We start from the raw sequence: 27,237 nt of genomic DNA on the forward strand, positions 1-27,237 counted from the left end.
AACTTCTTGATAGGAATCACTTAAAGCCTTGCCTGGAGGTCAGTGAGTATTCCACTGACGGATCTCATTCTTCTGAATCATCATGACAACTTGATTGTAAAGTGGATGCTTCAACATTCTTTCATTTCTAGATGTTCATCTATGATGGTTGCTTTAACCAACATTTGAAGTGATCACAGCTCTGAAATGTTTCTCAGCTATTTTCTCAAGGTGAGAGTCAAACTAGTAGTCACCACTCAATCTCTTCCTTTATACTACTCTCCATCACTAGAAGATACCTTCTGTAACAGCGACAGCCTCATTGCCAAGTTTCTGCCAGTTTCCATCAAGGGCTGATTTTTGTATTTCCTCTTAATTATACTACTATTACATCATTACACATGGAGATATATTCCCAAGAGACATTTTTGAAGCTGAGCCTAGTGTATCATGAACAGTTTGGCACTCCCATCTGTGACAGGGAAATTGAAGATATGTACTGTTCTGGAGGAAATGGAGACGAATGCAGGAACAGCATTTACTGAGACTCCTCTATCAGTGAGAGCAATTCCAGATTCTTCTCATTTAAGTATTGTCTAGCCTCTAGAATCAAATACCAAAACTCAGTTCAAAAGCCTTTCTCAATGATCCAAATGTTAGAGTTTTCCTTCATGCAGACCTACAAGTGTTTCTGGTATTGTGTTTTTTTTTTTTTTTTTTTTTTGGCCAGTCCTGGGCCTTGGACTCAGGGCCTGAGCACTGTCCCTGGCTTCTTCCCGCTCAAGGCTAGCACTCTGCCACTTGAGCCACAGCGCCGCTTCTGGCCGTTTTCTGTATATGTGGTGCTGGGGAATCGAACCTAGGGCCTCGTGTATCCGAGGCAGGCACTCTTGCCACTAGGCTATATCCCCAGCCCCTGGTATTGTGTTTTAAAAGGACAAGAATCTCTAAATTTGGGAAGTAACCAAGGATTAGTAAGGAAATCACCAGAAGCACTGGAACGAAGCAGAATTTTGAGCTTGTCTTCTAGGTATGAAACCTCTGGCCCGTCTCTCATCTTTCACAATAGATAAGTAAATTTACATGTGCTCCCAGAACAAGAGCCTTCATTGCCTCTGAAAATCACTTCATGCAAACACCATTTCCTTACTCAGTCTTTCAGCTATTCAGGCTATTCCGCAGTAGCTATTACTCTGCTTACTCTCAGTCATTGCTTTATACACAGGCCATACTGTTTCACAAGCCTATCGAAGCACAGATTATTTGAAAGGAATGTGATTATTTTTTTATCCAGACCCAAAGCTATGCTTGCATTTCCATGATAGTCACTAGTGGATTCCACATATGGAAAAAGTACTATTCAGCTCTAGCAGTGACAAATGCAAATCAATTGCCATGTTCTCCATTTTGGCAATTTGAGTCATGTGCGATCTCCCCAGTGATGCTGCGGAATACTTGACTGCACTGGCCCTAACAGCATCCACAAATGAACAAACTGGAGCTTCATCCATGCCCAAATGTCCTCCAGAGTTCTCGCTTTCACCATTACCAAGCATCTCAAAGCTCCTGTCTGCACTGTCACAGGACCTTTCTTGCTCTCTACTGTTCTTGCATTTCTATCACCTATCTAACTTATGCAAACTTACAAGCTTAAAAGTTTCATATCACGAAGCTGTGGGCATTATTAATTTGTAATAATAGCCAAACAATAAAATTCATTAGGCAAATAAAAAGTGACAACACACGAGTGTGACCAATGGCTGCAGAAGGAACAGTAGGCAGAAGATGAGGGAAGCAACCCAAATGTTGATCTTGTCACAAGAACTAATCAGCAAGGCAACACGATGGTGGTTAAACTTGTATATTGTGCCAAAGCTCTCAAAGGCACCAACTAGATGAACTCGAAGGTTGCCCAAGAATGACTTGCAGTTGTGAAGGCATCGGGGAAGTCAGGAGTCCGGGTCAGGCTGTCAGTGAGGTGAAAATCACAGCTACCACCACCTAGGAGAAAGCAGATACAAGTAGGACATGAACTCAGAAGAAAGGTAGTCTGCATGAGTAAAAGACCAGAGATGTGGGATCATACCATATTTCGAGTTGATGGAGCAAGGTTGTACCAACTTGCAAGCTCACAAGGAAGAGCATGCTTTGTCCCATGTGTTCACTAGGACCACATATCATCAACCTTTGTGACTTCAGCCAATCAGAAGGCGAACAGAATCAATTTCACTTTTGGTTCCATTCTCATTTGTTTAATCATCCTTCCATAGAATAAGATGGTGCAGTACCATGAGTAGTGCTTAGGTGATCAAACTCAATTTCCACCCTGCCCTAATCTTTGAGGAAGGATGCTGGAAACTAGAAGCTGCTCTGTAGGTGGGCCAACCAAAACCACTGGACCACCTATAACTTCATTACTATCCCATTTCTGTACACATACATTCTGCCATGACAGCTGACAATTTTCATGATATGACCAGAAAGAACTATAAAATAGAGAAGAACCTTGGTTTGTTGGGTTTCTTTTTTTTTTTTTTTTTTTACTATTCCTTCCTCTTGTTTTTTGTGGTAGAACTTGGATTTGAACTGAGGGCCTGGGTACTGTCCTTAGCTTCTTTGCTCAAGGCTGGCACTTTACCAGTTGAGCCATAGCTCCACTTCCAGACTTTTGATAGCTAATAGGATAATAGAGTCTCATGGACTTTCCTAACTGAGCTAGTTTCAAACAGTAATTGTCAGATTTCAGCCTGCCGCGTAGCTAAGCATGAGCCATCAGTGGTTGGCATCTTTTCTTTTTTTCTGTATCTATGTCACCATTAATCTCTCCACTTGTGAGTCCTCTCTCCCCATCTCTATTCTCTGGCCAAAAATAAATTTTTCTTTGCTGCTCAGTTGGCACTTACTCTGCTTGTATTGGCTCCTCAACTCCAAAAGAGAAAATGGAACTACAGTTTGAGTCAAAATATTGATACCATTTCTATTTCATCACCTTTACATTTCTGCTTGTTTTCTTTTGGGTGTATGTTCTCGGGTTTGAACTCATGAACTAGTCACTTTCCCTGAGCTTCTTTTTGCTCCAATCTAGTAATCTACTACACTTGAGCCAGAGCTCCACTTACAGCTTTCCTGAGAGGGTCGTTTACTTGAGATAAGGGTCTCACAGACTTTAAGCCTCAGCAAGTTTCGAACCATAATCCTCCAGTCTCAGCCTCTTGAGTAGCCAGGATTACAAGCGTGAGTAAATAGCACCTGGCTTCCCTTTTCCACTCTAATTTTTCTCCTTAAAAACCATAGTTAGTATAAATCTCACTTATTCTTTCTGGTTTCTAAGGTTCCACTCTGATACAATAAAGGAAATTGTCCTTTGTAGTGGACAGGAAACAAAGTAATTTCATTAGATATTATGAAATCAATGTGGGTTATATAATTATCACTTCCAAATAGAAAACACAGAATCAGAGATTGAAATAGAGGGCATCTAGAAAGCATCTGATGTTCTTTGTGTTCTTTGTGTTCACATATTCCTACGTTAGGAAACAAGGATGATAAAGGAGAGATAAGACAACAAGGCCCAGGGTTTTCTGGCCCTGCCTTCCCCTCTAAGCCCAGCACACATTCCCACTCCATTTATTCCTTCGGCCCTACTTCATGAGGAAACAGATGATGGTCCCACAGTGAAATGACTCTGTACCAATGGCCACGGCTACCTCAGCCTCAACAGGACCGCAACACTTGCTGGTCATGTAGCCTGCAAGGAGTTCTGTAATATAACCACTTTGCCAAAGGTCACCTCCACAAGAAAGCCTTCCCTCACTGACTCGTCTGAATTTGGTTTTCCATATAACAGTTATCAATACAATGTGGAAACTTTATTGACTTTCCTCACCTTTCTTCTATTCCCTTGCCGAAAAGAGAAGCAGAAACATGGCAGGGGTGGTAACTGGTGAGCGCTTGATAAGTACTAGTTATGCAAAGGAACACCACCACCCAAGGAGCACTTCCCATCATCATCCTCACATGGAACTGCTCCAAAAAGCCTGTCTCTACCCCCTCCCAAGCCCCATGCTAACCCAATAAAAGCTACGAAGCACAAGGGTGCTGAGAACAGCTGGGAGACCAGTCCCTGGCACCTTTTTCTGTTTCCTCTGGTTCCCCTGTTCTCTCTGCTTTAGAGATCTCAACTTCCACAGCTGGACCCATCTGTTCTCTCTGTAGAGGCCCCTGGCCCAGTGCCCTATGGCCACTGCCCAAGAAACACTGATCTCAAACTCAGTGGTCCAGATAACATATGACAATACCCGCTCTTCCTTAAACACTGACTGAGCATGCAGCGAGGGCCCTTGGATGTTATACCTGCTGGCGTCTGAGGAAGAAAGGTCTGCTCACAATGTGCTTCCAAAGAGCATCCTGTCTGCCTATCAGAATGTTGAAGGATTGTTTTTCCACTGCCCCTAAGGGCAACTGTTCCTATCATGAAGAAAAATTCAAATGACAAATCAGTACACAAAATGGACCCAGGTTGTCCATGAAATTGTGAGACCCATAAATGTGTCTCATGTCAGGGATCTGGTGATGAAAGGTCCCTTTGAGCTGAGCTGGAAATATATCCTGTGAGCAGCAAACTGATTCTGAGTTTCAGCCTCTTTTGCTGACCCTTTGTGCAAACAGCTCTCTAGCATTCATTCCTTTGACACACATTCCCGGCCTCACTTCTCCAGCTCTGCAACTTCAAGTCAAGGTCTTATCTCAACCTAAAACCATTCTAATTGTCTCCCAATGGATTTGGCTATTTCCAAGGTTGTTACTCTACTTGTTTCCCACAGCTCAAATGTCTTCTATAGATCCACAGTAACCATAGAGTGAATTCTTAATTCTTCTGTGCCCTGTCCTTATTCTCACTTCCAGCATTTATTGGCAGTAACATTACTTTACTTAGGAGCAACTAATGTGAATTGGGTTTGCACGTTTGTTTGGTTTCCTTAGACTGGAATTAAATATTTCAGAACCATAAATTGCTACAGAAATTACTAAGACTACTATCTGTATTTCATAGATGAAAAAAACCCTGAGATTCCTAGAGGTTAAGTAATCTTCCCTACATCACAAAATCAGATATTTATTGATTCACCTTTCTTTTAGTGCTAAGAATAGAAACCAGGGCTTACTACATGCTAGTAAGCATTCTGATACTGAGCTTTGCCCTCAACCCTAAAAGCCAATATTGAAAACTATTCCATTGTGCTGTGCACTCCACTCTTACCCGCTACCATACACTTGAGACTAATGACCCTCATATCTTTTCTTTTCTTTTTGCAGTACTCAAATTTTTTCTTTCTTTTTTTTTTTTTTTTTTTTTTTTGGCCAGTCCTGGGGCTTGGACTCAGGGTCTGGGCACTGTCCCTGGCTTCTTTTTGCTCAAGACTAGCACTCTGCCACTTGAGCCACAGTGCCACTTCTGGCAGTTTTCTGCATATGTGGTGCTGGGGAATTGAACCCAGGGCCTCATGTATATGAGGCAAGCACTCTTGCCACTAGGCCATATCCCCAGGCCCACAGTACTCGAATTTTAATCCAGGCCTTGAACTTGGTAGATAGGTGTTCTTCCTTTTTTCCCGAGGTCAACTTAGACCACAACCATATATTCAAGCTTCCCATGTAACTTTAAAGACAGGAACATGTCACCACAGCTAGCTTGTGTGTGTGTGTGTGTGTGTGTATGTGTGTGTGTGCGCGCGCGCGCCATTCCTGGGCTTGAACTCAGGGCCTGGGCAGTGTCCCTGAGCTTTTGTGCTTAAAGTTAGATTTCTGCCACTTGAGCCACAGCTCCAGTATCACAGAGTTTTCTTCCAAGGCTGGCTTCCAACTGCAGTCCTCAGATCCTAGGGTCCTAAGTAGCTAGGATTACAGATGAGAGGTACTGGAATGCTCCCGATGCCTAGCTTTTTTTTTTTAATTGCTTGATATAGGGTTTTATGGACTTTTTGCTGGGGTGGCCACCAACTGTGAGGCTTCTCCTAAATCTCTGCCTATTGAGTCATGACTCACCCCAGCCAACTTCCTTTCTTACAGTTCTTAACTGCTGCAAAAATCATTCTAACCATAAAACCTCTCATTAAATGAAAAAAAGGAGGCAGCCAAAATTAGAAAAGAGTTACAGTACTGTTGAAGGAGTGAACAGTGTATTAACTGATATTAACTGCATATTCTGCTTCTGTAAACCTGCTTGCTCCTTGCTGTCCCCTCACCCCCCCTTCTCCTTTTCCCTAGAAGCAAATAATACGGTTCCGACAGAACCAACAGACGCCCTAGACTTCCTAACCCATCATGTAAGACAGCATTCTCCAATAACCAATCCTGTAACGCCAAATGCATATGAACTCATGCAACCTCTGCTTATGATTTTTTGGTCTTTAAAAATCCCCTGCTTGGAGAGCGAGGGGCCACTCGTCCACACCCGCTGGCGGACAGCCCGAGCTCCAGCTTGCTTTCAATAAAGTCCCTTTGCCTATGCATCGGGTCTCGTTACTCTGAGGGTCGTCATGGGGGGTCTCCAATTCTGGGCCCTTCACTATTTGTAAAATGTCAGTATGCAAAATCATCAATATAGAACACCCAGAATAACTCAAAAGTTTGAATATCAAGTGTGAGTTTAAGTTCATCCAATATGAATTTTCCCTTCATGTGCCCATCTCAAAATGATACTATACACATTACAAACATATATTGTTTTAGCAAATTTTGAGAAGTATTAGGTAAACATAGTAAGTAGATTTCAATCTTCATCCTGCTCAGAATCACACACATTACTATTTAATTTTATTATAAACCTTTTACATTTTTGCTTCACAACTATCCAGTGTCAGACTATATTTTGCTAGAGATGTCTATGTAAAAAGTGAATTGTTAATCATAAAGTCACAAGTTTTTGTTCTTTCAAGTGAATAATAGAAATACACATATTAAGTAGCCTTGTTTGAATTTTTAAATATTGTTCCTATAAGCAAACGTTCTATGTCCAAACCAGTTTAGAAGTACAATGATGATATTTACTACTGCATTATTTGTCCATGGTATTCTAATCTCTGATTGAAAAAAAAAGAAGACTTAGGAGACATTTTCAATTTCTTCTATTAACAAAATATTCATTCATAAATTGTTAGTAATAATCTGTGTGTACATAAATTTTCATGGAAAATATTCATCCAGCTTAGAAAAGAAATTAGTGAAAAAATTCTGCACTAAAATGAAAAGAAAAACAAAAAGTTCTATGTAACAAGCCTGCCCTCTACTGGACTAAGCATGGAACAACAAAAGTTGGACTGATAAGTGCAAAAACTAAACTAGTGAGATTTTGAGGACTAAAAGTGACTACAATGATTCCTTGGAAACTACTTCCCCTTTTATTTAGGATGTTGATTTAATCACCCTTCAAGAGATAGAAACACTCTTTAGTAAGTCAACGGCTGTGTAGGTATTCCACCAAATTCACTTTTCCTTTTGGGGGCTCATCCAATGTTTCGAAAAATTTTCTTTAAAAAAAAAGTACATATACAGATTACTTCCTTATCTCTACCTCAATTCCCTATTCCTTATATTTCATATACTACATTTCATCAGCTAGACTAGATTAAAGGGAGTAAGGAACTAGTAAGCCGTCTGCAATCCCAGCTTACTCCGCAGTCCTCCTGGGATACTTGTCACCTCCCTTAACTGCAAAAACAGCATGAGATGTCACAAGACTTGTACAAAATGGCTCCGATCAGTAAGAATCGCAAGACATCCCCTCCCCCATTTTTTCCCTCTGTGTACCACAGAGTCTGACTGCTGAGAAAGTTAAATATGGTGGGGGACACGTAGGGTAAATTAGTGAGTGTTGTCCTTATAAAAGGTGCTGAATTCATTGCAAATTCGGACTGAATTAGAGCACCACGAGGTACTTACACAGAAATTGCCTATCTCTAAACACGTAATTGTGTGGCACCCTGTAGCAAGATCATTTCTAAAGTCATCGTCTGCTACTTATGGTTCTTTTAAAAGAAGGTATATTCAATTACTTACTAAGGGAATGCAGGGCCTGCTCCTGCCGGCCTCCAGCCCCTTTGGTGTGGGTTTGGAGGAGCCATGTATCTTGGGGGTACTGCATAAACTGTTACCTTCAGGCTTCTCCAAATTCCATAGCAAAGCCATCCCTTGCTGCCCTAGATGAGAACGCGTCAGTCCCCGCCAATCACTGCACAGTTGGGAAAGCAAATGCAGAACATAAATAACCCAACTTGTCGTGTGGTACAGAGGGGCAGCACGTGCGGGGGTGAGGGAGAGGGTCACTTCAGAGTTATTTCCCAGAGTCATCAACTGGGGTGTGGCAAGGGAGGCCAAGTTGTTCAAATGCAGGGGCAGATTCCTTCTTTTCACATTGAACATTGTTGTTCCTTAGGAAATTTGTGGCATGCGTTTTGCATTTTCAAAGTAATGCATTTTTTTTTAAATCGCTGCCTCTCCTATTTACATTTTGTGGCAGAGAGCAGCTCCTGGCGGGGCTGGATCGAGGGAAGTAGTCCGGGTGCTTTGAATGTGGGGATGATTTTGTAAAGAGCAGCGGTGGAGCACAGGGAGGCAACGGAGGCCCAAGGAGGTCGGCTCCAACATGCTGAGTTCCCATCATCGCTGGCACCCCAAGAGAAAGCACCCTGCTTAAAGCAAAATACCTGAACGTGGTGGGCTTACCCGTGGTGGCCGCCTCGGGCCCTGCGATCTCCGGTCTCAGCCGCCACGGCCCAGTCCCCTCCCCGCAGAGCAGCGTGTGTCTCCGTTACTGGCAGCGCCCTGCGGGGCTGGCTCAGCAGCGTGCTGCTGGGGAAAGATGTGACCCGCAGGCTGGCTGCGCCCCGCCCCCGCGCCCAGGGCGGGCTCTTCCGCAGCCGGGGTGGGCGGAGCCTGTGCGCTCACTTCCGACCTCCTCACCCCCAGCGCGCGGGACAGCATTTCCTCACCCTGCCCCGCCCCGCTCCTCGGAAAGAGGCCAGCCCGAGGCACTCCGCCTTCACTAGGCCCTGGCCCGAAATCTGTTTGTTTTTCAGTGGAGTTAGCGATCGCTCATCTGATTCACTACACACAAGATTGTTCTCCAATTTTTCAAGCTGCAAGCAGTATCAGATTCCGGCAAGATTAATATTTAATGTCTTTCATTAAGTCACCAAGAAATTAAAGATGGACTGACATTCGAAACCAGTACTGAATGACAACAGATATGCCATAACCTTAATTAAAGCAGATCCTACTAATCTCTCTGCCTGTGCACACAGGAACCTCCATCGGCAGGGCTGAAAATGTTTTAAACAACGCTGCGATTTCTGCTGGGAAATGGATCATGCCCAACCCCACAGAAGGGATGGCACTGGATTTGTTTTTCCCACCCAATCTCTTTATAGGACCTCTCACTCTAAAGTTCTTTGCAACACTACTATATATATATATCCACAGACAGCTTTGAGTCTCCTACAACGTATTTAATAAGACCTATCCAACTGAACTTGGCAGCCCAGAACTGGGTATGAAACACCAATTTCTTACTATGTGCGAGGGCATGGAAAGCACTAGAATACAACTCTGTACTGGCAGAGCTGGTGCCCAGCTGCTGGAAGTTCTGAGTTCCATGCTCAGCACTGAAAATAATCAGTTCCCTGAAAACAAGGGCAGGGAATATATTTTTATTGCACTATGATCCTAAAGACATATTTTGCTTCAGAAGTCCTGTCTTCAGACATTGCATTATTTTCACGCCTTTAATAAATGAGGATTGGACAAAGCATATAAGCACAAGAACAAAGTTCAGATTTTGCATCTGAAAATTCAGCTCCCTCAACTAAAATTGAATCTCAAGCAGCAAATACTTTTAATACACTACTTCTTAAGTATTGCTTTCCATATTTCATTTTGCCACAATAAACTATAGTACCAAATACAATGCAAAAATTTCCAGAAGTAAACAATTCATGAATTGTAACTATTACACGATTAAGTACAGAATGGTGACATTTCCCCCTTCCTGACTCATTTCACCCAAGACACAAGAATCATCCCTTTGTCAAGTCACTGAATAGCAACTTCGGTTAAAAAAAGGATTGTCCCAGTATCACTGTGCTGTGTTCAACAAACCCTTTATTTAATGATGGTCTCAAAATATCAAAGGAAGAGCCAAAAAGTCCTCCCTTCAGGTAAAAAAATCAAAGGGACAAATTTAATAAGGAAAGAAAAGAGATGTGCGAAGATTGCTAATATCTATGATAGAAGCAAATCTATACATACAGATTATAAAGAAGGCAAAACAATTCATACTAAATTTTCAGGAAAAGGATGGAACTGAACGCCATCACATGAAGCCAAATGAGCCAATCTGGAAAAGACAAGCATCATGTTTTCTTTCAGAAGTTGAATCTGAAGGCAGGCAGGAAGGACATGAAAAGTAAAACGGAGAAAGCAGGGAAAAGAATAGAGAAACAAGGATAATGGAAAAGTTGCATATGACTAAAATATAACATATACGTGTATGGGCATCTCAAAATGAAGCTTCTTTCTACAATTAAAAAAATTAAGGGGTAGAGGGGGAAGTCAAGTGTCAGAACACCTGCCACGTTATTGCCATAGTGCATAAGTGCTTTGTTAAGATGAGAAAGACATTAAAATTGATATTATGTAGAGGAAATATAGTAGCTTCTATAGGACTCAGCAATATTCATAGATTCCTCAGTAACATTCCTACTTTCAGGCATTCAATTAAGGGTCTGGAGATGCGCGTCTGGGGAATAAGGAGGGAATCTTTTTATTTATGTCCTATCCAACATTGCATATACACTTACACCCCAAATTATCCTTATTTAACTGAAATTCAGATTTAAGTGTTTCTTCTAACAACTCTATAAGCCAAGGCAAAACTTATTTGCAAAACTTCTCCATAGTCATAAAATGAGATAGTCAAAAAATACCACCTGGAATATTAGTAATTTATATATCTGCAAAAGAAGCATACTGGTGTTTATTATGAACCTTACATACACAGACATCGAAGAGGTTGCCAATCTGATAGCTAAGACTCTGTGGTGTAAACATTAAGGGGTTTGCAAAATATTGCTTGCCAGCTGAGTCAAGCCTATGTGTGTTTATTGTATGATCTTTAAAGCAAGAATATGTTTTCATTTTAAATGGTCAACAATTCAAAAGAATAATAGTACTTTCTGAGGAGTGAAAGTTAACTGGTACCACAGCCATGCACATTCATTTCTGTATTGCTTCATGCTGTTTGGGTGCCACCATGGTAGCGTTAAGTAGTTTCAACAGAAAGACCATGTAACCAGAATAACTGGAGATATTTGCTATACAGCTCTAGACAAAGGAAGTTTGTCAAGACACTGATGAAGCATTACAAATAATCATTAAATCTGTTAAGTGGGCTAAAGACTGCCTTATTTGAAGAAAGTATTTGCTAAGCTGTTCTTTGGTCACAGTAAAATGAAATAGACATGTTTTCAATAGATACAAAATTTTGGTAAATTGCAAACCAATGGTGTTTGACTGAGACTTAAAAAGTAATATTACAAGCTGTCTCTGTTTGACATGAATTTTAATTTGGCCTTTGTCTCACAAACCAGAATATCACTATGGTTTGTAGGTCCCTAACTCAGTCAATATTTGGGCAAGTGGCTGGCCCGCCATCTAGTGGGGAAAGATGTATTATTTTATTTATTCTGTAAATCTCACTGGCCAGCTATTACTATAGGACTTGAACAGTGATAATCATAGCAATTCCTAAGAGTTGAAAAGCACAATGTAATTTACAAAGTGTTTCCCAAAGTAAGGTCTCTCACCACAATGCTTTAATGTAAGCAGACTGGGGGAGGGGGCAGTACTGAGGCTTGGACTAGAACTAGCTAGGCTGATGGTCTACCATTGGGGGGGGGGGTCACACTTCCAGCTTCTACTTTGCAAATGGAGTCTAGCAAACATTTCTGCCTGGGATAGCATTGAACCAAGTTCTCCAGAACTCCGCCTGGTAAGCAGCTAGGCTTACAGACATGAGCAAGCCAGTGTTGGACTATAAGATCGCTCCCATCCATTTTCATGTAAGGAGAATAAGTCTGAGGGATGGACTGTTCAAGGTCATAAAGTTGGGGTACAAGCCACTGCTATGATCTGTTCACTGAACCTAACTCCCATGAGCTTAAATTCTCTCATTTCTTCATTTTTAGTTCTATTCAATGAAAGATTTTGAAAGTTGCTACTCACCACAAGTATATTTATTATGGGATACTTCCTTGGATAGCCTTTCTAGACAAGAGTAGTAGTACCACTTGAGCTAGTTTGTAGCTCTGATAGTCTTTTGAAAATAAACATGAGCATCTTCTCAAGAAAAAAATTAAAACTCTCAAGAAAAAAATCCTAAATGTCAAACACAATTTTAAACTAATATTTATCTGTATATATGAACACATAAGATTATGCTAAGTGAAATGAAATTCAAGTTATGAAAATAATTCATTTATCATTGTTGTTATTCTCAACATACCATGGGAAATTATGTCTTTTTCTTTGTCTTTCTTCCCCGTGATTTTACCCCTCATGTCACTGTAACTGGTTTTGGTACCCTGGGTATTGTACATATGTTTAACAGAAGTTGGGAATTGAAGGGAAACATCAAAATGGAGAGATAAAAGGTAAAAGGCAAGGCTAGGAATATGGCCTGGTGTTAGAGTGTTTGGCTTGCATGCATGAAGCCCTGGGTTTGATTACTTACTACCACATAAACAGAAAAGGCCAGAAATTGTGCTGTGGCTCAAGTGGTAGAGTGCTAACCTTGAGCAAAAGAAGCCTGGGTTCAAGCCCCAGGACTAGCAAAAAACCAAAACAAAACAAAAGGTAAAAGGCAAGCCAATGCAACAGCAATACTCATAAAACAATATACTATAAACCAACTATACAACTCAGGAGGGGCAGGGAACTGAGGTGGAGGAAAGGTGGTGAGAAAAATGATGGAGGAGGTAACAAGTTTGATATGAAATATACTCACTGACTTATATATGAAACTGTAATGCCTCTGTACATCACTTTGACAATTAATTAATTAATTAAAAATAATATTAGCTTATATCTACTTCCTGATGGAAGGTTCATAAATTAGGAAGAAGATACTCAAGGCTTGAACCTGGACTACAGTCAAAATACCTGCTGGAAGTTATCCTTAAATTCCTTTATTCATTAAGACATGTAACAATTTACAAGTGTAATCTGATTTCCTGTTTTTAAGTGTACAAAAAGTGCTTGCAAAGAGCTTTCAGAGAGTAAGATTAAGGTGTCACAATGAGATCAAAATGAGTTTCTTATGGGCTTGTTGGCTCATTTGAGAAGAGAGTTTTGTGTGTACTTCTAGCACATTTTGAGGTCTGGGTCTTGGAATAGCAGTTTGTGTGTTTAGTGATGACCAAGAACCAGATTAAATTTAACCAAAGGTTAGGACAACTCACCAAAAGTCAGGTGTCATGTTTGTCATGACATCTATTTGCTTGCTGTGCCATTTAACACCCAATAAGAATGGGACAAATAATGTGTCACCTGCTTGTACTTTAGTGTGTCCAAAATTGTACCAAGGGTAATGCCAGAACAGGCAGTTTTTGGAGTTTTGCATGTTATTGTTCCCAATTTGGTCCTGCTTATGGTTATGGGTATGAAAATTAAGGCTTCTGGGGCATGGGATTTACGTGTTGACATTGTTGGAATTTATGTATAGTCTTAGGTTTATGAACAAGTGAATAAGACTACTTACAAACTCTGCTGATGACAATTGGTATTTAGGATGGAGGATGTTTGTCTTGGCTGCCAACACTCTAGCTGAGCCTTTCCTAGATATGGATGGAGCCTTATCTCTTTAGGTAGCTCTTGTGTGGTTCAAGTCAATTGCACAAAGAGAGTATATAGTATGAATTATTTTAACAGTCTCGAAAATTCACTCCTGGTTTTCTCAGGTATGTACGGTCATCCCAAGTATGTCTGCACAAGTTCATAGCAGCAGAACTTTTTAAGGTTGCCACAATTTATGTCAAGGAAATTATTGCTAGTGTAAACGAGTTAACACATACAGACTATTTCCTTTTGCTAGCAAGTGTTCCGTAGGTTTCATGTATGTTAATTAAGGTCATTGTCACTGATGACAACTATGGGGTGCAGTGTTCTTGTCATCACTCTTTTTTGTGGAAGCTGAGGTTTACTCAAGTTCACATAGCTCATGTGAATTTAGTGCTTCCAGGCTGTCTTACTTAAAATTCCTGGTCTTAATAGCCACTGGCTTGATCATAGAGCATAGACAGAAGAAAAGATATACCACACCCACTGTCCGCTCAATGACCAATGACCGACCCTTCGTGACATTTAGTGTCTTGTGTGCTTTTCTTGTATATTACTATTTTCTCAGCATATGACATTCACTGGTCGTCCATAATTATGCAAAGAGAATAGAATTGATTATGACCATAGAGGGGCCCATTCAAACTACTAAGCATTCGTGTTGATCCTTCTGTTTTACCTCCCTCCTCATCATTTCCCTCCCTTTCTTGTTATTTTATCTGAATCTAAATCCTTACCCAAGACTCCAGCTAGAAATAAGCACACAAACATGAACTCTCCCTGAGAGCCCTCTGGTCTGAATTTCTGCTAGCACAATTTACACGTTCAACTTATACTGGAATTATTTACTTGACTGGTAGTCATAGTCACTAGACTATAAGCCCATTGAGAAAATTCCTGTTCTATAACTCTTTCTTGGCTTCCTGAAAACATAGTAATCCCTAGGTCTCATCCCATTGCTCTTACCTCAGTTATCTCCAACACTTAATCTTACCCCAGGGTAAAGGTAGTCATCTGGAATGAGCCAGGTTAGAAGTGTAGAATCCATGAGGGCTGGCGCTGTTCTATTCGATGTCATCTTTTGCTCATATAATGTGAAATGAGTGAATAAATGAGTGAAATCTTTCCTGAGTGCTTGTAATTAAAAGAAATATCTTCCTTCTCTGAACTCCCAACAGCAAAAAGTTCAACCTTTTGGAGTTTTTAAAAATCATACCTTAAGGGTATTTGTAGACAGCTATAACTCTAAAATATAGCTACCTCCCTTGATGGATTATTATGTTTCCCAAGAAGGGTTGAAGCTGGAGGGATAAAGAGTGAACAAATGCAGCAATGCTACTCACTAGATTTGATGTTGAAAACGAACAATACATCCTGCGGGTGGGGCATGGGAGGGGAAACAGAGAAAGCCAGGGAAGGGGTAACAATGTCCAGAAAGAAATGCACTCATTACCTGACTTGCGTAACTGTAACTCCTATGTACATCACCTCTATACCTCTATAATAACAATCAAAAATAGAAGAGGAGGAGGAGGAGGAGGGGGGGGGGAGGGGGAGGAGGGGAGGAGGGGGAAAGGAGAAGGAGAAGGAGAAGGAGGAGGAGGAGAAGAAGAAGAAGAAGAAGAAGAAGAAGAAGAAGAAGAAGAAGAAGAAGAAGAAGAAGAAGAAGAAGAAGAAGAAGAAGAAGAATTGAAGCTATTTCATCTGCCAGAATTCTTGGTCCAGTAGTGAATGGGTTCAATAATTATTTTGTGAATGAGAGTGTCATCATAATGAATATAGGCCCTTAGCAATGAGCTTCTGTGTGTTGCCAAAAAATAAACAGAATTAGGCTGAGCTGGGTATTGGGAATTGGCTCTCCAGTCTGAGGGGAGCGGTATATTACAGAAGGGCCAGTGGCTCACAGGTACTACACAAAGGAACCATCATTTACCCCTACTGGTAGTGACATTAGAGGCAGTTTTTTATTACTTGCTTCACCACTGCATAAATTAGACTAAACTTCAACATCTTCCATGGACTAGGATAGTGATTAAGAAAAACTATCAAGAAAACATTATTCTCATACAATACATTCATACAATACATTCATTCAGTATCTGCATACATTCTAGAAAATAATTCAATGTGTTCATTTGCCAGTGCTACTGCTTCCCAATTCTGATTTCCACGTCACACCATTTTAATAATTAAACATGATTTTAACTATCATCTCACCTGGCAAAATATGAAAAAACAATAAATTAAAATGTATTATAACAGAAACAGTTTTTTAAGATCATGAAATTACATGAGTTTACAATTAATGATGGGTTATGCTTTCTGTCATCAAATGATAAATAAAATAATGTGGAAAGAAGTGATTTTTAAAACTAAATCTTTTATACAGTAACAGAAATCTAAGATTTGTGGGAAAAGAGGAAATTACATTTCTGAGTATCTACTATGTGTCAAATATTACCTGTTATAGAGATATTGATTACTCAGCTAATGAGCATCTAAAGTTGAACTTTACTATACTCTGTCCATATCCTACTTTTTTTTTCTATCTGTTTTGTTGAAAAAAAAATCATTGCTATCATCACTTGTTGGAATTCCTCTTCAGTGCTAGATTTAATCCTTCCTTAACCCCAAGCAGAGCTTTAGATGTTTTCTGGACCAGTTCATTGAATTTCACAAATTCATTTAACACATCCACATCCAAGTGGTCAATATTTCTGCCATTCAGCTCCCCAACTGTTGATACGTATCATATATTTCACTTTGGCATGTAATTAAACCTATTAACTTACACAGAATAGATTTTTAAATTTTGTCTCCACCCAAATACACAGTTTTAGTAGCCTCAAGACAAACAATCATGACCATCTAAATGGATACATTTCTCACAGGTCAATTACTCACTTGGTGGCCTGCTGACAAGCAGCCAAAAGCCATCAGAAAATATGAAGTACTGTTTCTTGTCTTGTTCTCGGTGACTAATTGTCCCTGTTATTACATTATGAGAAACACATTTCCTTTCCAGTGGTGACAGGCTGCTCTAAGCAATCATATAGGTGTAGCAGTGTGTGCGGAAACAGCATGTAGACAAGGGATCATTGCAAACATTTATAGACATTGTCAGACTGGGGAAAGCTTGTGAAAGTGTATGAGATAGTTAAGGAATCAAAAATTCACTATCAGTTTCTAAAACGCTAAGCACTTGTCAAAACGGCACCGTTAAATTCTTTTAGATTAAATGAAAATGAAGGAACAATAATTGGGCATGCAATTATCCATAAAAATGTTTTTAAGATTTGTAATTAGAGTTAATTGCTATAAAATACCATGTTGATTTGAAAAGCGGTTAACTAAATTGAAAGTAAAGCAATGACATTGTGAATGCATATTTCCTTATGCTAGCCAGGCGTGGGGGCCAGGGAGAAAGCCTCAGCTGACTTAGTGACCCAGCTCACCATAACACCTGCTGGGCCAGCTGTGCATCCAGCCTCCCTTACTCTTGCTGCACCTGTTTTTCTTTTTCATATTGTCACCACACACTAGAAGAGTCCCATTCTTCTCTGCCCCCTACCTCCATTTCATAGATCTCCTATGACGGTGATGCTTAAACAAAATGTCTCATCGGATTAAAATAAAACAATAAGATGAAGCTGTTTAGGTGATCTGGCATTCTAATTAGAACTCTACTGAGTCATGCCAGGGTTAAATCACTCTACACTTGACCTGATTTCAAAGCATGTCACTCCTATTCATCATAGCCACACTTCCAAACGCAAGCATTCTCGTTTTATTCTATCCAGAGTTTCATTTGAAGCCCTCAAAAAGGGAAGAGATAACACTATTCGAAAAGAAATGTACTCGTTATCTTACTGATGTAGCTGTAACCCCTCTGTACATTACCTTTACAATAAAAAAGTGTAAAGATTAATTTAAATGTACTGAAAGTTAAGACTATAGTATGACAATGGAGTTCCAAAACACTTGTCCTAGGCAAAAGTGTATGATATTATTATTTTAAAACTCTATCCTATAGGAAAAAATGACTCATGCAATGTCTTTTGGTTGTGTTCATGTCACTATCCTCTTATAGCTTCCCTTAAAAAAAATTAGGAGCCCAGGTGCTGGTGGCTCCCACCTACAATCCCAGCTAGTCAGGAAGCTGCCAGTCCAGGCAGGAAAATCTGTAAGACTCTTTTCTCCAGTAAAGCAGTAAAACATACAGAAGTGGAGCTGAAGTGAAAATAGTAGGCCACTAGTGTTGGGAGAAAAAAAGGTCAGGGACATCATTCTCCATTTTCACAGTGTGGCTAGGAAAGATTATATAAACTGTTCAGAGAATTGTACTTCATACTTCAGTAACATTCTAGCATATGCCTTTCCATTTTAATGGACACTTGTTTAGCATAATTTAGTCATAGTGGACAATAAAATTCCTCATATGTATCACTAATCTGATCTTCAAAAATACCTCGACGGTATAAAATATGTCCTGTTGACTAATGTAAGGCATAAAAGCAATTGGTAGATGATTCCTTCTCTAGCTTTCCATCAACATTTAGCAAATGTTTTTGAAAATTCCAGAGAAGTATATGTGTTCGGCACCTAATTATTTGATAAAGAGGTTAATTCAGCTTTGATATTAGCTTTTAGAGTACAGTCTGATGCTGGGTTTTGGGTCAAGTCCGAAAAAAGATACCTCTATCAGTTGCTGTACTTTTTACAGCAACATTAGGGAATATCTTCATCTATTCTTTCAATAAACCATTACACAAATGCTGTACCAGGCATATCACAGCAAAATGTGTCAAATATGTAGAGAAATTTATGAAACTGTCACAAGAACATGAAGCAGATCTATTATGGTTTTGTTTTACAAATGGTGCCTGGAGAAATTATTTATCTAAGTCCACAGATCTAGTAACTCAGACAACATAGGCAAAGTAAATATAATCTTCAACTGAAGGAAGTGGTATCTGATCAAAAATTTTTAAGTTAGATTTTTTTTTTGCCAGTCCTGGGGCTTGAACTGAGGGCTTGAGCACTGTCCTTGGCTTCTTTATGCTCAAGGCTAGCACTCTACCACTTGAGCCACAGCACCACTTCCGGCTTTTTCTATATATGTAGTGCTGAGGAACCCAAGGTTTAGTGCATGCTAGGCAAGCACTCTACCACTAAGCCACATTCCCAGCCCTTAAGTTAGACTTTTTAAATTTTGGATAGAAGATAAACTTGCCATTACAATATATATAGCATAACTAATTGAGAACTGTCTTCCCATATTTGATGCAATATTGATATTCACAATATTCACGCATTAATGAGGTTCTGACATACATATTCATCATATCATTTTGCTTTGGCTTATTCATTAATGTAAATAAAAATATCAATCTACAAACTATCTGAGGTAGACCATAGCCTAAGTGCACTGTGGACACATAGGATTATTTTCTGAAACTTCTAACTTTCCACTATCTTGACAAGATATTACCACCATCATAGGTGACACTAAATTTAATCACTCATGAACACTGTAACTCAGTACCTCTTTCTAGGATTACTAGAGTCAGGAAATTCTATGACTTACTGGGATCCCAAGATTCAATTCAATAGTGTCTGATTGAAAACCTAAAGTGGTCCTAGTGATCAGGCAGGTATCTACAGTTCAGAACACTAAGAGAAGAGACTAGAAGCAATATCCTTCCCTGCCTAACACCTATCCTAAAACCCAGTCTCAAGTAACTAAGAGTCAATGAGCACATGGGAATAGGAGACCACAAAGAGGGTGAGCTCTAGAAATTAAAGTGAGGCTCGACAATACAACCTGTGTGTATAGAGAGAATACATGAAATCAATGGCTGCTTGCTCCATTCCAGAGTTCAGAGTAATTTCAACCACAGTGTGTACGATGTTCACTTCCTTAGTTTCCTTAGGGGTCCAAAAAAAATCTCTTAAATACACAAGGCAATAACTGAATTAAAGAAGTAGTCTCACTCCTTTAAAACAAACCAAGTAATGCCAAGGATCTTCCAGGGAAGCCAGATCAAATGACGTAAACTTATCTTCAAACAGTGAAGCAACCAGCAGCAAGGAAGATAGAATTGTTACACAACTGTCTCCTGTTGGCTTGATTCTAAGGACTGTAGAGCTAAGGAAAATGTTTTGTTCTTCAGGACTGAGTAAGAGTCAGGATTGCTTTATTGTTGAAAAGTCAGAGCCTAAAAGAAACGTCATTATGAAGGAGATTAGAAAAGAGGTACCAATATATAATTTAAATAGGAAAACTGCCTCAAATATTATATAGCACAGTGAAATGACTGTAGTTTCCAACAATTTATTATATTTTATAAAGAACTAGAAAAGCTGGGTGCCGGTGGCTCATACCTGTAATCCTAGCTGCTCAAGGAGTCTGAGATTACAGTTTGAAGCTAGTCCCAGTGGAAAGGTCCCTGTGAGACTCTTATCTTCAATTAACCACTCAAAAACTATAAAGTGGTGCTGTGGTTCAAGTGGTAGAACACTAGCTTTGAGCACAAAGAGGTTTGTGGTCAGTGTCCAGCCCAGGCCTTGATTTCAAGCTCCAGAACCAACCAAAAAAAAAAAAGACTAGAAGAATTTGGAGTTTTTTTCCAAAAAAGAAATGGTAAGTATTTAAGAAGTTGAAAATGGAAATAATCGTGATTTGATCATTCACTTGAATACATGTGTCTAATTATCACCTTGTCCTCCACAGTTATGTAAATGTAAAAAGGTATCTGTGAGTTGTATCAGAATCATAGTGTTTCTGAAAGATGCTACCATGTTTGTATTGTATTTCAAAAGCTAATACTAGTTGTTTGGATTCTTTCAACTTTGGGAAGTGTCTGACAAATGAAACTCAGTTCATATGCAGCAGGGGTAATTATGCAACAGAAATATTCTATAACCCATCAAAATAATTTTGAATTGTCTAAAAAATAAATGGAAAAAGAAACAAGGAATAAGTAAACTCATTTTAGAACATATCTTATTTAGAAAATATATCTAGAATATGTTTCAATATGTAATCAATGTGAAATAGTGGTTATGTTTTTTAAATATACTAAAAATTACAGAGGTAGTGCATATTCTACATGCTCAGCCCATCCTTTGCTGGGGACAGCACAATTTTTAGAAGCTAAATTACTCTTCCAGCATGGCAATGTGCTTTAAGGAATACACCCCAAATGGATATGGTTTTAATTATATACCTATTGACTTTACTGTGTAATGAGACGACATACAATGACAAAGACAAAGATGTTTCACAGAATTGCAGACACTCAGATGTTGAAGGGGCCAGAGATATTTATTCCATCTCTTTTTATCTACTAACAAGGTGACTGAGGCCTAAGGGTGGACGGCTTGTCCCACACTATACTGGTAATTAGTGACAGCACAAAGAATGGAATCTTAAGCTGCTCTTGCTATCCTGAAAGGAGCTGGTAGTTGAAAAGGTGGCATCTGTCTTAATTTCCCCTTTCTTAAATAGTAAAGAATTATTTTCACTAATGAAGAAAGCAAAAAAAAGTGATCTTCTAATGTTATATATAACAAAGAAAATTATTTCACTAGTAATTCAGATGTATAACATTAAGTCAAATTTATCAGAATCTTTTTATCTATGTTCAAATAATCTTATTGCTACTTTATTTTTTACTATAGTAAAACACCATCAATTTCAGCACACAAAGAATGAGGTAGTTAAAGGACCAAATTAACTCAAGAGGTTCCAACTTGAATGAAATGATTGATTTCTAGAACAATCCCCACACTGGTGGGAACAATCAGATGCTTCATTGTATTAAACAAAGGAGTATCTGGGGTGTTACAGGCCACTGGTTGGTAATACAACTTCTTTAGTCTTGGGTGTTTTTTATGGGGGTAGGGGGAGAGGGAACAAGTTAGAAAATGTCACTTTAATACAGATAGGCACCTGCCTGTTACTTAGGAATATGTGGTAACTAAGAAGTCTTTAATTTTAAAAAGATGCTTAATCACGACCCACGCATCCGTTCCTCACATGTCCTTATATGTACTAGAGAGAGCGGTTTGTGATTTTGAGTCTTTTGTTTCCTTCTTTTCCTCAGTGGGTTGGTGGTATAAACCTGGAGGCACTTCTGCTTCGCTTTGTGCTAGCTTGTCTATTGCTTGAAAGCGTTACACCACACAACTGTGCAAACAGCAACCATATTGACAACTACAAGAACATACAAGCTGATTCTACTCTTCATGCTTCCAATCACTGCTGAGGCATCCCCCAGACAAGTGCCTGAGGCCTCTCAAGGGAGCTATAATAAACGAGTGACACCCTACACCCTTATAATGCCCTACATACTTGCGAAAGAGGAACATACAAATGCCAGAAAAACCCTTAGGATTTAAATACACACCTTATACCATATTACAGGACAGACATTACATATTTTATGGGTGTGTATCTGCATAATTAGAACACTGTGACTAGATGTGAGGTGACAGAAGGAGATGAAACAGTTCTGATGAATTCCGATATTTCATTTCCAGGCTTAAGAATGAAAGCTGCAATCTTATCAACTTCCAAAAAAAGGAGTTTTTTCTTTATTCCACTTTAATTTCACAATGATAAGAAAATCTCCATTTACACAGAATATCAACATACTCTGCTTGTCCAACTTGATATTATGGGTTGGGTATGAATTTCTCCAAAAAAAACTAATAGCCTACTTTCAAACCTACGAAATAATTACAAAACACTTAAATACATACACAAAGAAAGCTTAGAGGATCTTTATCCTGAGACTGGACCAGAATGGGGTTTATCTGCAATGTTCAAACATCATAGTGTGAAGATAAACAGATGCCACTGGCTCACAACTATCTAAGATCTCCAAGACTATGGTTCAAGGCCAGGCCTGGAGGAAAATTTTACCATATGTCATCTCCAAAATCACTAGCAAAAAGCAGATCTGTAGACATGGCTTAAGTGGTAGAATGCCAGCTTGGCAAATACAAGGCTCTGAGTTCAAACCCCAGTACTGCCAAATTAATAATAATAAAAGTAAAAAGGGTTAATGGTGTGGCTTCAATGATGTTAACTACTTAGCAAGGGCAAAGCCCAGAACTGACATAAAAATATTACATCAAATATCCTTTAGGGGTTCTTTGCAAATCGCAGTATATACAGGTTGAAGCATCCCTAACTCAAAAATCTGAAAATGTTAACTTTTTAAATTCGAGCTGCTCATCAGTACGTACTATGTATGAAAACACTGCAAAATGCAAAAATAAATATCCAAAATCTGAAACATCCTGTTTCCAAACATTTTGAACAAGTGGTACTCAGCCAGAGGTACCATCTTTCTTTCTCTCATCAGTAGTCTCATGGGGTAGCCTGAAGAAAGCACAGGAAACCTTGTGACACCCTCAATGAAGTCATGGTTAACTTGGAGCCTTCCTTCATTTGAAAGCATGCCAATTCTCGTGGGAACACAACAGACATTTTAGATTTTGAAGCAAGTAACTTAATAAATACCTGATGCCAACCTGAGCTACACTTGACCCATGTCAGCTCTAGGCACTTGTGCAAGTAGCCCTCATCCAACTAATACAAGAAAGCCCTCGTGGCACTGATCTCTCACACACACCTCAGCCTCTCACAACCAGTGCTTCAACCCAGATTCCTGTGGGCAACTGACGATCTCTGTCTTCAGGCTGCCTTGTGAGGAAAGGCTCACAAATTCAGGGTTGATACTCAAGCTCCGTTTAGCCCATAGGCAGTTGCTCTATCACCATTCTTACCCTCTGACTCCAGTTCTGCTGGAAGGTCTCATCTATCTTCCCAAAGCCAAGTTGCTAGGCAGCTGAAAGTACCTGATTCAAACCAATGAGAGACTAGATCTTGGCTGGTTGCTAGTTTACCAGATCTGTAGCCTTTGATGCAGCTCATCCCCAGTGCACAAACCCATGTGCAAAACAATTACAAAAACAGTGGCGCCTCTTTTGCAATAGAAATACACAATCAAATGCACTCAGTCATCTCAGTGAGATAGAGCCCTCTTGTGCATGGTTACTGTGAAAACAATGTGTCCCTGTCATTACTGTCACCCAGCAGAAACAAAGACTTCAGTAACACTCAGTATTTCTATCTCTGTAGTCAGTAGCAATATTTGGACATCCTATCAATTCCAAGGTCAAGAGGAGGAGAGAGAGACAGAATGAAGCTCTTTGACTGTCTGACAGAAATGGGACTCTCTCCCTAAATGTATAATTGGTGGTTTTTCAAAATATTCATCAGACTCAATGCACTTTGTTAAATAATTTAAATCATAACACAATACCACCAAACATTTTCCAGGCTTGGTAGCTCACATCTGTTATTCTAGCTAAGGCTGAGATCAGCTCAAGGCCACCTCAGGCCAATAGGTGGTGAGACCCACATCACCAGTGGAAAAGATGAGTACAGGGATATACACCTACCATCACAGCTACACAGGAATTATAACTAGGAAGATGGAGGCTCACAGCAGTCCAGCGTGAGAACCTATGTGAAAATAACTAAAGCAGAAAGGAAAAGCACAATGGTACACTGACCATTTTGTCAGGCACGCAGAAGAACAATATGAAATGAAATAAGTGGCTGATGGTCTCCAATCAGGAAGGGGCACACTGTCAAGATGATCTGAAACTCATCTTTCCGATGGCATTCCGTAGCTTCATTTGGAGCGCTCCTTTTACCTCTCGATTTGCTTTCTATAACAGCACTCTGATGTTGGCTAGCTAAAATTTCGGATGTGACACAAAAGGAGTGTGTAGGCATTACAGGATATTTGAGAGCATTTTGTATTCCCTGGTATCTCCATCACATGATCTCCTCTTTACATCCTGGAACACGAGCTCCTTCACTCATCTGAAGCAAAATTTCCTATCCTTAGGTAATGACAGCTCTGGATACAATTCCCTCTAGAACAGTAGGGGAAGTTCTATGTGTGTGAAGTGATGGCAAGTCTGGCCATTCCTGGCCCAGCGCTGGTGCCCCCCAGACAAAGGACCTGCCTTCCTGCCACTTCTATTCCATGCAAAACCTTGCTGGGGTCCTGACACCGTGCGGGGCTCCAGCTCTGCCCTCACTAGCCCAACAGGATTTCCAGGCGCCTGGGCAGGGGGTAGCCACACAGACGTCATACTTTGGAAGGGGACAAATGAACTTTTATATCAATTTCAACCTTTACAAGTCTCAAAGTACTGTCGTGGTTATTTTAATTCAATCCTAAGTATTAGCCTCATTTGGGGGTTGAAAGAATCTGAGTGTAAGGTCAATGACTTTGTGGGGGGGGGGGGACTAATATTGAACTCTGCACTTGCAGTTGTCAGGCAGGCATTCTACCATTTGGTCCACTCCCCTAGCTCTTTTTACTTTATTTTTCTAATAGGTTCTTGGTCTGAGATGAGCCTGGACTGCAATTCCTCAATGTTTGCTTGTTTTCTAGCTGAGATGACAGGCTATGCAATACTGTGCCTACTCTTTATGCGTTGAAAAAGGATCTCATGAAGGGTTTCTCTCAACTAATCTTTTTTTTTTTTTTTTTTTTGGCCAGTCCTGGGCCTTGGACTCAGGGCCTGAGCACTGTCCCTGGCTTCTTCCCGCTCAAGGCTAGCACTCTGCCACTTGAGCCACAGCGCCACTTCTGGCCGTTTTCTGTATATGTGGTGCTGGGGAATCGAACCTAGGGCCTCGTGTATCCGAGGCAGGCACTCTTGCCACTAGGCTATATCCCCAGCCCCTCAACTAATCTTGAACTGTGATCCTACGAATCGCAGCTTTCTGAGTACTGTCACTGACATAAATAAGAAAATAGAGAAAATACCCCAGGTTGTGTTGTAAACAAATAGAACATAAATATGACAGTGTTCAGTAACAATACTACTCCTCTTCCTGATTCTGGAACTACTACCCCTAACAATATCAACAGCAATAGTGGCTTATGGATACTGTTCATGAGTAAAAACTCAGCAAAAACTTAGTGTGCAACATTAGAAAAACAATACTTGAAATGTATTTTTGCAACTTCTGTTCATCATTCAATGACAAGAATCTCCTTTTGGACAGCCTCAGCTACATAAGTTGTGGAGTCAATGGTGGCCACCTGTGGGGCCACTTTATCAAAAGTTATTAAAGCCAGGCACTGAAGGCTCATGCCTGTAATCCTAGTGATCCAGGAGGCTGAGATAGGAGTGTTGTGGTTTGAAGACAGCCAGGGCAGGAAAGTACATGAGATTCAAATCTTCAATTAACCATCAAACATCCAGAAATAAAGCTATGGCTTAAGTGGTACACTGCCAGCTTTGAGCACAAAACCTCATGAACAGTGCCTAGAGCCTAAGTTCAAACCCCAGGACTAACACCAAAAGAATGCTAGCCAGAGTACTGTTAGAGCCAGGCACTGGTGGCTCATGCTTATAATCCTAGCTACTAAGGAGGCTGAGATCTGAAGGTAGCAATTGAAAGCCAGCTCAGGCAAGAAAGCCTTCAATTAACCACCAGCAAAGCCAGAAGTGGCACTATGACTCAAAGGGGGCAGAACACTAGCCATGACCAAAAAAAAGCCACACACAGTAGAGTTCAAGCTCCATGACCAAAAAAAGAACAGAATACTATTAGAATCAGTGCTTTGTGTCACGAGTCCTGGATGACATATTTAGTTCTTTATTTCATTGATTCTTGAGATAATTAATATACTTCCCATAGAATTCTGATAAATCTTGCTGATTCATTCAAATACTACATAAAACAAAACTAGGAAAAGATGATCAAATCTCCACCCCACTAGTTATAGGACCTTTTGTAAAACAAACAAAACACTGACTCATGCCTGTAATCCTAGGATCACAGTTTGAAGTCAGCTTGGGCAGGAAGGGCCGTGAGACTTTTCTGTCCATTTAACCACTAAAAAGCTGGAAATAGAGCTATGACTCAAGTGGTAATACAGTGCCAGCCTTGACCAAAACAGCTGAGAGACAGCAACCATACCCAGAGTTCAAGACCCAGAATAGGCAAGAAGAGGAAGAAGAGGAAGTTGATATTGCATTCCATCTTATTGGAAATTATATACAGTTGTCCTCAGAGTCATGAACTAATTTGGGAAAAAATAAAATCATAGTCACTTAAGATATACTTTCCAGCCAATGTAGCAAAATACATAATATTTATACTAATTTTATCGAATATATATTACTGGGCTGGGAATATGGCTTAGCAGTAGAGTGCTAGCCTTGCACGCATGAAGCCCTGGGTTCGATTCCTCAGCACCACATATATAGAAAGGGCCAGAATTGGCGCTGTGGCTGAAGTGGTAGAGTGCTAGCCTTGAG

General features: G+C 40.0%; 1 long non-coding RNA gene across 1 annotated transcript in view; it reads right to left on the minus strand.

Moving 5' to 3' along the window:
- Positions 1-901: 901 nt before the first annotated feature.
- Positions 902-27,237, minus strand: part of LOC125344177 — a 39,599-nt gene continuing 13,263 nt past the window's right edge. The window contains exon 8 of the long non-coding RNA XR_007209428.1: positions 902-1,980. This is a non-coding gene — a long non-coding RNA (uncharacterized LOC125344177). The remainder of the gene's footprint in view (positions 1,981-27,237) is intronic.

This window comes from Perognathus longimembris, chromosome 28, assembly GCF_023159225.1.
Source record: "Perognathus longimembris pacificus isolate PPM17 chromosome 28, ASM2315922v1, whole genome shotgun sequence".
In the NCBI taxonomy this organism is placed as follows: domain Eukaryota; kingdom Metazoa; phylum Chordata; class Mammalia; order Rodentia; family Heteromyidae; genus Perognathus; species Perognathus longimembris.